This window comes from Mirounga angustirostris, unplaced genomic scaffold (assembly GCF_029215605.1).
Source record: "Mirounga angustirostris isolate CCGP_5_RB_7025 unplaced genomic scaffold, mMirAng1.0.hap1 SCAF_14, whole genome shotgun sequence".
Taxonomy (NCBI): Eukaryota; Metazoa; Chordata; class Mammalia; order Carnivora; family Phocidae; genus Mirounga; species Mirounga angustirostris.
The window spans coordinates 49,178,559-49,188,591 of NW_026991722.1; the positions used below are offsets into that span (position 1 = coordinate 49,178,559).

The 10,033-nt window shown below is 40.3% G+C and overlaps 1 protein-coding gene across 1 annotated transcript in view; it reads right to left on the bottom strand.

Moving 5' to 3' along the window:
• The window catches only part of GREB1L (GREB1 like retinoic acid receptor coactivator), a 270,133-nt gene extending 260,329 nt beyond the window's left edge, over positions 1 to 9,804 (bottom strand). The window contains exon 1 of the mRNA XM_045886952.3: positions 9,637 to 9,804. The gene's annotated coding sequence lies outside the window, so the exon portion shown is untranslated. The remainder of the gene's footprint in view (positions 1 to 9,636) is intronic.
• Positions 9,805 to 10,033: the final 229 nt, after the last annotated feature.

The following is a 10,033-nucleotide window of genomic DNA, read 5'->3' on the forward strand; positions in this document are numbered from 1 at the left end:
TGATTAGTGTGCCTGAGAAACTAAACTTTTTATTTTACTTAACCTTAATTAATTTTAAATAGCCACAGTCAGCTCTGGAGAACTAGAAGAGATTTCTAAGAGAAACATGAGCTAAACCATAGGTAGGAATGTACATGAGCAGGATATATAGGCAGGAGAGACAAATAATCGGCTTGTCTAAAACAGAGGTTTTATATTAGATTCTCATGAGATCAGATTATGAAGAACCTTGAAGGAAACTGGATTTCATGGTACAGATTGCCAGTTGCCTAATTGAGCCATTCCTGATCTTCAATGTGAAAAACCCCAGAGGTTTTACATGCTTACCTAAGAGTAAAGAGACCTTTCCCCAGGCTCTGGGGTGAATCTTGATTATTTTATACCAGTCATGGTATTTCCATTTTCCTTATCAGTGACTGGTTTACACATGAGCATGTGGTAAATTCTGGCCAATGCAATTTGGGACATCTATGTATGTGGGTAAACTCTCCAAAAAAGAGTTTAGCTTGAAGTAAAAGAACGTTTTTCTGACTCCAGTCAAAATTTTGTGAGGTCTGGGTGTGCCGATAACACCTTGGGATAATGAAGAGAAAAGATGGAAGACAAATGCCATCAAGCTGAGCATGTCAGAGAATGACCTAAAGAAACTGGGTCTTCTGTTTAGTTAAAATAAATGTCCTTCAATAAAGTAATGGGTGTTTAACTGTGGAATATGTATACTACAGAATATCATGTAGTCATTAAAAAGAATGAGTAAAAGCTATGCCAGTTGACTTAGAAGTATATCCCTTGTGTTTCATTAAGTATTAAGTGAAAAAAGAAACATGATTTTTAATATGTATGTAATGATAGATTACATATATAAAGTATGATAGTATAGATAAAATGCTGAAAACATACAATATAAGGTTACATGATCATGGAAAAAGTTATAACAAAATAAACAGCAGACTGGCCACACTGTTGGGGCGAAGGGGAGGGTAAAGAGGGAATTTAGGCTCCCTGAATTTTTAAAAAGATGTGACTACAGTTTTTTGAAAAACAGAATATGATCCCATGATGTAAAATTACTTGTGTTGGTGAATATATATAAATACGCTGAATATGTGCATAAAAGAATTGCCACCCAAACAATTGTGTTTAACTTAGGATGGTTAGATTTCAAGAAGAGAAGAAGAAAAAAGAGGTAAGAAAGAAAGAGAGGAGAGAGAAGACATGATGAAAAAATCAAATACATATGAATTTGCCCCTTTTGAAGTAACAGAACAGACCAGATGAGGGGGAGACAGAACCCTGAAGTGAAAATGTTCACCCACCCTCTATGGTGGATAAGAATGACAGTAATAGCCTTCTAGTTCCCTGAATATTCCACCAGAGATATAGACATAAACTTACTATAATTAGTATTGGTTTACTTGGTTTAAAAATAAGAAATAAATGAGACATTACACCAATTACATCTTCTCTTCACATCGTGACCTCTACAGACAGTGGTGACAATTTTAGGCATTCCTGCTCTATAAAAACTAAATGCCTGGGATGATAATTGTGAGGAGTGGTTCTAAGATTCTTATGTCCATAAAATCACCTGGGAAGATTGTTAAAATGCACATTCCAGGGTACCACCCCAGAAACTCTTATTCAATAGGTTAAGAGACCAATAATCCTCATTTAACAAGCACCCCAGGCAAGTAAGGCAGGTGTTGACAGATCGCACTGAAGAACAGTGAATTTAAGGATGTCTGATCTCTTTACAAACTGATTAACCAAAGAATTTGAGAAGTGTGGTACACTAGAGAGAACAAAGAATTTTGAAGTCAAAAGATCTGCACTACCTCTCTGACCTAATCCCCCACTCACTCCCTCACTTGCCTCCCCTCTTCAGTGGCATTGGCCTCCTTGCTAACCCCTCCCACAACAGGTGACAATGTTCTTCCTCTCAACTTTCCAATGATTCACACAGACTTCAGGACTTCACTCAGGTGTCACATCTCAGTGACACCTTATAGAGAATCATAGCTCCTATCTCACTTTTTTTTTTTTTAAGATTTTATTTATTTATTTGACAGAGAGAGACACAGCGAGAGAGGGAACGGAAGCAGGGGGAGTGGGAGAGGGAGAGGGAGAAGCAGGCTTCCCGCCAAGCAGGGAGCCCGATGCGGGGCTCGATCCCAGGACCCTGGGATCATGACCTGAGCTGAAGGCAGACGCTTAACGACTGAGCCACCCAGGCGCCCCGCTCCTATCTCACTTCTAATTCCCCTTGCTGCTTCATCTTCCTCTCTAGCACTTCTTGCAATCTAAAATAAAACAGTTTACTCATTTTCTCTCGCTTATTGTTTGATTCCCATAAGAGCAAGAATATTTGTTAGTTTTCCCTACTGTGGTATCCTCAGCACCTAGAATGGCACCTGGACAGAGTTCAAAGAGATTTCACTTGACCAAGACAAAACAAATGAAGCTTGAAAACATTCAGCGATAGGAGGCAAATCCAGCCAGAGGGCGGACAGCTTGTTAATATAGATTCCTGGGCCCTGCCTGAGATTCTGATGATTCAATGCGCTTGCAGTGGGGCCTGAGATTCTGAATTTCTAACAGGAACCCACGTGATATTGATACAGCCTGGAGAGTTATCAAGCAGCTCTGCCCATGTTTTAGTGAAAGCCAACCTATTCTACTGGATCAGAAGAGCTGCAGGCTAAAAGAGTTCCGAAAGCTTCATTCTACTCATAGGCATCTCAGAAGAGAAAAACTAATCTCTATGTACTTAAGCTATCTACCCAAATAAATAAAATGATTCTACAATAAGAATATTTTTCATTTATCTATATATCATGGATATTTACTGCAACCTAATTTTTAATAAAAACATGATGTTTAGTTTGTTTCTAATTTTTTACCCTATAAGTAAAGATTTGGGTGATATTTTTGTCATATTCCTTTGCGCATTTGTCTAATTATTTCTTTCTAGCAAATTCCTAGAAGGGAAATTTGAGTCAAAGAGTTTGAACCAAAGCTGCGCCCAACAGAGCTTTCTCCAATGATGGAAATCTTTTATATCTTCACAGTCCAATATAGTAGCCTCTAGCCCCTGCAGCTATCAAGCACTCGAAATATAATTAACAAAACTGAGAAACTGAATCTTTAGTTTTATTTAATATTAATTTAAATTTAAATAGTTGTATGTGGCAAGGAACTACCATTATTGGACAGGGTAAGAACAGACATTTAGGTCTTGATCCATGATGCCAAATTACTCTCCAGAAAAGTTGTAAGTATTTGCTTTCACTCTTAGTGTATAACAGTGACCATTCTTTACCCCACTGCCAACACTAAATTTATTGATCTATTGAATCTTTATAAACTGAAAGTTTAAAAGTGTGTGGTTTTCATATGTATTTCTTTATTAATAATATTGAACAGGGCTATTTCTTCTGTCATATTCATTCAAATGCAAATATTTTCATCCATGTTAATTAACTGAGAGGTTGGAAATTATCTAGCTTTCCAAATTTGTTTTGTTGGGTCCCTATGTCTTCTTACAATTTCTTGGCAACATTTAAACTCATTTAAAAATATGAATTTTCAGCTCCATTTGAAAAATGATCATCTGGCAAGAGTGACACACAGTCCCATAGGGCAAAAATCAGTGAAGTTTTAGAAATTCTACTGTCTTCAGACTTCCTGTCCACCAGAACCTGTTAGCCCATATTATTTTACAGGTGCTTCACTCACTCGGATTACCTACTTGACCCCTAGAGGCACCCGAATATACAATTCCCCTGAGTTGAATTTTGAGAGACTAAAAGGCAAACAGCAGCTAATAATAATAGCTAAATTTCATTTCATATTTGGCATGAAAAATGATGTTATGATATTTCTGGGTTATTTTATAACTAATATTTAACAGAAGAATATTTTTCTAGTGGTTGTTGACATTTCCTACTCCCTAAAGCAGTGGTTCAGCACCAGAATGGTTCTTAAAATGCAGATCAGTGGGCCCTGTCCCCAGAATTTCTGATTGGATAGTTTGGGTTGGACCCCAAGAATTTTCATCTAACTCCAAGCTCCAAGTGCAGCTCTACATTGAGGTGAAGTTTTCTCAAAGGTATGGACACTCCTGAAGTATAATGATAATGTGTAATTTTAACAACCTTTTTTTTTCTTATGAATTTGTATATCCTTTCTTCCCAAAACATGTCCACAATTATTATTTCTTTTTATCTTTACAACAATCCTGTGCAGAAAGTTGATAACTAGAGCCATAATTATTAGTTCCATTTTACATAAGAAAAGTAAGGTGCAGGAATTAAGAATTTACCCAAATACATAAGAAATTAAAAGAGCTAGAACAAGCAGGTTTCCTAACTCCCAAACTGGGTAATATAGGCAAACACAGCAATCCAGGACAGAACTGGAACTTGCTTCTCCAGACTGATACCATAAAAATAGAACCATGCCCAGGAAGAGAAAAGACCATATAAGATATGGTTCACAGCAACAAACATTTATCAAGTGCTGATTATGTGTTAATCTATGTTAACCATGCCTATAGTCTCTATTGTAAGGACTGCTGAAGACATTTATAAAGCATAGAAAATTTAAAAAATAAGATCTGAAACCATAACCTTGAAAAGATACTGAATCTCCGTATCATAGGGCAAAAGTAAATATGCTGAAGGGTAGGTAGTAGGGGTAAATACAGAGTTGGGTAGAAGAGAGGAGTCGCTGTGGGAGCTTCACATCTGGACTTGGAGGAGTTGCTATCACCAGTCAGTCAAGAATGGGAGGGAAGGAAGAGTACACAATAGGGAGCCCTCCTGGGGCTCAGCAGCACAAAGAGCTGCTGTTATCCACATTGGGTGTGTGTTTGCCAGAAATATCAGGGCTGCTGGAACTCCACAACTTACAAGGGCATGCTTTTGTGTAGTCTAAATTACCTTGACTATATAAGAACTCAAATCAGAGGGAATAACTTCATTATCCATTTGTAGCCAAAAGATACCATGATTAGGGTTCATGAAACTTTCTCTCAGACTTTTTTCCCCAAGTTTTGAGAAGCATTCCTAGTAAAAATCCACCAAATTGTGATCCCAATAATGTTAATTATAAATCAGCCCCTCAAGGGGAAAAAAGAGAAGACTACATTTTCAGTTAGGTAGAATTGATATATTATTAACTTTAGCAGCTACTTTCCAAAGATTTAAAATAATAATGACTAATAACAGTTACCATAGGCTGAAAATACAAAACAAACAAACTGCAATTAATTTGAAAGAAACCATTGGAACATTTGATTCAATCTTCATTAGCGGTATAACTGACCTGTCCTATATGCCCAGCTTATAGTCCAGTTCAAAATGACTGAGGCGGTGAAATGTCTACCACCCCATTTAGAAAACTGTAGCAAATACTGGTGAAAAAAACACCTCTCACTCCGCACAAGACCAAAGAAATACAAATCAAAACAAAAGAATACAAGTTTACATTGATCAAATTAGTCACAATAACATAAATGTTTTAAAACAACATAAGCATGCACATAGATTGTTAATCACAGTATAAATTCACATAACCCTTTTGGAAAGTGGGAAATAACCAGGAATCTGGAAATGTTCTATTAAAAATAAGAGCTAACATTTACTTGTGTTTTCATCATGCTATTGCTTTTTATCTTAACTTCGTAGAGAACTATTAGTATACCCGTTTTATAAGTTAGGAAGCTAAAGTTCTGAGAAAAATATTTATAAATAAATTTTGCCAGTAAGTGATGGAGTGAGGTTTTGAACTCTGAACCTTTAATTTTAAAGTCTACCCATTTAGAACTACACCATTACAGCCTCTCTGAAGAAATAATCCAAAGGAAGGAAGGAAGAAAGGAAGGAAGGAGAAGGAGGAGGAGAAGAAGAAGAAAGTTACATTCATGAGGACAGTCATCATATTATTTTTAAACACTGGAAAATTCCCAAGTAGAGGAAGGGCTAAGTAAATTATGGTACATTAATTGGATAAACTATTATAAAATTTCTACAAATAATAGGGAATAAATTATAAAAAATGTTGATAAAAAATCAGGATAGAAATGTATCTGTAATATGATAAGACATTTGTAAAAATATATATTCATATGGCAAGACTGAGAAGGGAGCTGGAAGAAACAAAAACTTCCACCATTTTAGAACTTCCTGCTAGTACTTAATTTTCTTTTGTTTTTGTCAGTCTTGTCAATCAAGATTACTCTAAGCACCCTTACAAACCCATTCTTCTAGTTTATATTCTTATCATCCCAATCAAACATTCCTAAAACTTCACTAATAATTTATTCATATTACAGACTTATTCAAAGTAATTACATAATATTCTTTATCGGTGATTCTGAAGCTCTAAAGTATGAGACTTCCTTCTTAACATCAATGATTTTTGCAATCACCATTTACAGTGTGCTTTTTTTTCTCTCTTCAAATTTTTATTTAAATTCTAGTTGGTTAACAAACAGTGCAAGATTGGCATCAGGAGTAAAATTCCGTGATTCATTACTTATATACAACACCCAATGCTCATCATAACAAGTGCCATCTTTAATACCCATCACCCATCTAGCCCAACCCCCACCCACCTCCCTTCACCAACCCTCATTTGTTCTCTATCTTTACATCTCTTATGACTTGTTTCCCTCTCTCTTTTTTCTTTCCCCTCCTCGCATATGTTCATCTGTTCTGTTTCTTAAGTTCCACATATGACAGAAATCATGGTATTTGTCTTTCTCTGACTGACTTATTACAGTGTACTTTCGAAAAACCTTAATTGAGATCATATATAGTGACTAAAATCAACTAATTCTTTTTACTTTCATAACCTTGCAATCACTCCTCAGCTCCCTGCACCCATCCAGGGATCATTAACCTAGAGTTTGTAGGTGTTTTAGAGATTAGAAAAGTTTCCTACTAAGAACATGATCTCTAAGTGAATACTTATAAAGTAAATAAAACAGCTGTAGGGATAGTCACATTCTAAATGCTTGTGGGAATTACTAAGTAAATTATGTCAACTTCTTTTGAAGTAGATAAGTGAACTTTATTTCCACTTACCAAAAAGAAAAGTAAGAGTTTGGTAAGAGTAATTTCCCTAAAAATGGCACCATGAGCTGTGAAAAAAATTCACTCTCCTTAGCCATACAAGGTGATTCACAGAGGCCTATTCAGCTTAGGGTTTGGCCTCTATCAGTAACATAAACAGACATTTTGTGGGCAAATGAAGTAGCTGTTCTTCAGTGACATCAACCTCTTAAGAACAGGAATGTAGTTTAAACACTCTAACTTCTTTTTGATGCATCTACAAATCAGAAATATTCTTTTGGTCACTCTACTGTCTAGTACACACAGGTCCAACTGGGTTATCCTTAGCCAGTCTTAGAACATCTAAGAACAAGTATTTTAGTAATAAAATTTTGGATTTAAAAGGACCCTTAGAAACCAAGTAGTTCAATTCGTTTATTTAACTGAGGGGGAAACAAAAGCACTTCTAAGAAAGTTACTTCATTTAGCTAGTTTATGGTAAATACAAGCCTGGAACTAGATGTGACCAAATATCTTAAACTTGGCCTTCGTATTTCTCCCTTACCATTAAATTTTCGTATTATGTTATGTCCACGGAAGTGTATACATATGTCTTTTCAATGTCTTCCAATAATATACTTCACTGGATGGAGTAAGCTATAGTGCTCATCCTTTACTTCATAAAGAGTTCCAAAATGGAGGGGAAAAAATTTTTTTTTCAAAGGTTATTAAAAACAGTGTAGAGAAACTAGTGATGTGAGGGGCAGGCAGGGATCATAGTTTAACAGTTCTGCTTTCCACAGTATACTTGTTTCAAGATTTTTAGCATTCTAACTGATCTTCCACTGTAATAAGTGCCTTAGGCCAAATACAAGGTTCTAAAGTCATCATGAGTGTATATCACATAGTCATCACCATTGATATGTAGTTCAGTCTTTCCTTATACTCCATGCCTTTCATCCTTTATTTCCATAATCTAATTCCATTTTAATAGAAGATGTATGGAAGAATATACAAGAAATTGACAACAGTGGTTGCTTCTGGGAAGGAGGACATTAAGAGTATGGAGTGGGAAAGAGAAAACTTACTTTACACTGTGAAATTCTTACCCTATGCACATTACTTTTGAATATTAATTTAAAATGTCCCTTTAAACACATGCCTATATCCTCATAATTCTATTACTAAACATTTTCAACGAAACAATTATTTTAATGTTTTTTCTCTTTTAAATAACTTTCCAGTATTACAACTTATAAAATCACACAGAAATTTTCAGAAAGAAAAAGAACAACACAGTCACAAAACTCAAAGCGTAATTCCCGGATCTAAAGTATAAGAAAATGTTCGGAGGGATGAGAGTCTTTTAAGGGGGCATTTAATTTAAAAATTTTTTCCGGAAAATTTCTTCCCCATATTCAAATGGCTAGGTTTTAATATGAGATTTAAGTGGGATGGGGGGGGCTCTAAAGGTGTGAAAAATAGAAATTAAAATTTGGTTTCTGTCTTTTGGACAGGAGTCAGAGGGCTGGGGTAGGGTGAATAAGGACCTTGTGACAGTCACGTTCATACAGGAAAGGAGCATGATTGAATGAGTTTCTCCAGGATCCGTCCACCTCAGTTGGAGACAGCAGCTGTTCCCGTGCAGATGAATCGCTGTGGACCTTACTTGGGCTCGATTTAACTGAGAAGCCCCACGAACTGAATCCATACAGATAATTTAATGGAGCTCGGAAGAGGGACTAAGGCAATTGATTTACTTTAACAAACTGCCGCATCATCACCCTTGCCAGGCCACAGAACACACCTCATCTCGCTGTCTACTTGTGTCAGGATCAGCTGTCAACACAACCCTTTGTGTCTCATTCAGATTAAGAGTGGTCCTCCACCACTCACAGAAAAATGGAAACGATGGCTGGAGACGCGCGCGCGCTCGTGACGAAGTGACATTGGGTGTGGAGAAAAGAAACCAATGGACACTGAGCAACCGCCCAGCCACCGCTGGACGCTCTCAACTTTCCCAAGCTGAGCTTTCTCCATCTCCCCCCCCCCCCCCGTCACCTCCGTGCCTCCCTGCCTGCGGTCCACCCGCCGGGCGAGCCCCTCACGAGCCCCTCACAAGCCCCTCAGGCTCGGGGAGACCGGTCCGCGGCGCGCCCCCCGCCGCCTCCGCCTCGGCGCTCCCCGCCGCGCCGCAGCCTCTCCCATCCCACGCTCGGGCTTCCTCGCTCCCGCCACAAAGGCAGCGAGAAGAGCCCGCGGTGACAGGCCTCTGGCCTCCGGGCGCGGACCGCACGGGCTGGGTCCTCTCAGAGGGCTGACGCGAGGCGGCGGGAGAAGGGGTTCGGATCCGAGGCTGCCAGTTGCGCCTGCCCGCGCCACGCAAACACGGTGGCGCTCACACCCCCGCTCCGCCTTCCCGGTCCTCAAGAAAAAGTCAGCCGCAGCGCTTCCCCGCGCAGGCAGGGTGTCCACAGCCCGCCAAAGGGCAGCTCCTGCCCGGCAGAGGCGTGCGCTCGCGCCCGGCTCGCGCCCTCTCACCTCCCCGCGCCCGCGCCCCGGAGCCCCCGCAGCCGCTCACCTGGCCCTGGCGGGGCGCTAGGGCAGAGGACCAGGGGGTGGCCCTCGCCTCGGCCGGGGCTCGTCTCCCCACCCCCAGTCCGGGTCCCTGCGCGGCGCTGCGCTCGCTCCGGCCGCCCTCCTCCGAGGTGCTAGCGCCGCCGGTGGCTGGCGTCTCTCTGGCAGGCGCGCTCGCCGCGCGCTCAGTTCCCCGGGGCGGAGCGAGGCGGCGGCCGCCGGGGCCGGAGGCGGATTCCTCAGGTGCTGCCCCTCCCGCTTCCCCAGAACCTCCGCGGCGGGGACCCCCGCGCCCCCTCCCCCCGCCCCGCCTCTCGGCCTCCCGCCGCCCTCGCGCCCGCGAGTGGCCTTTAGGGCTCCCTTGCCCTCCTTGAGGGTAGTGGGCGCCCATTTCCCTCCCC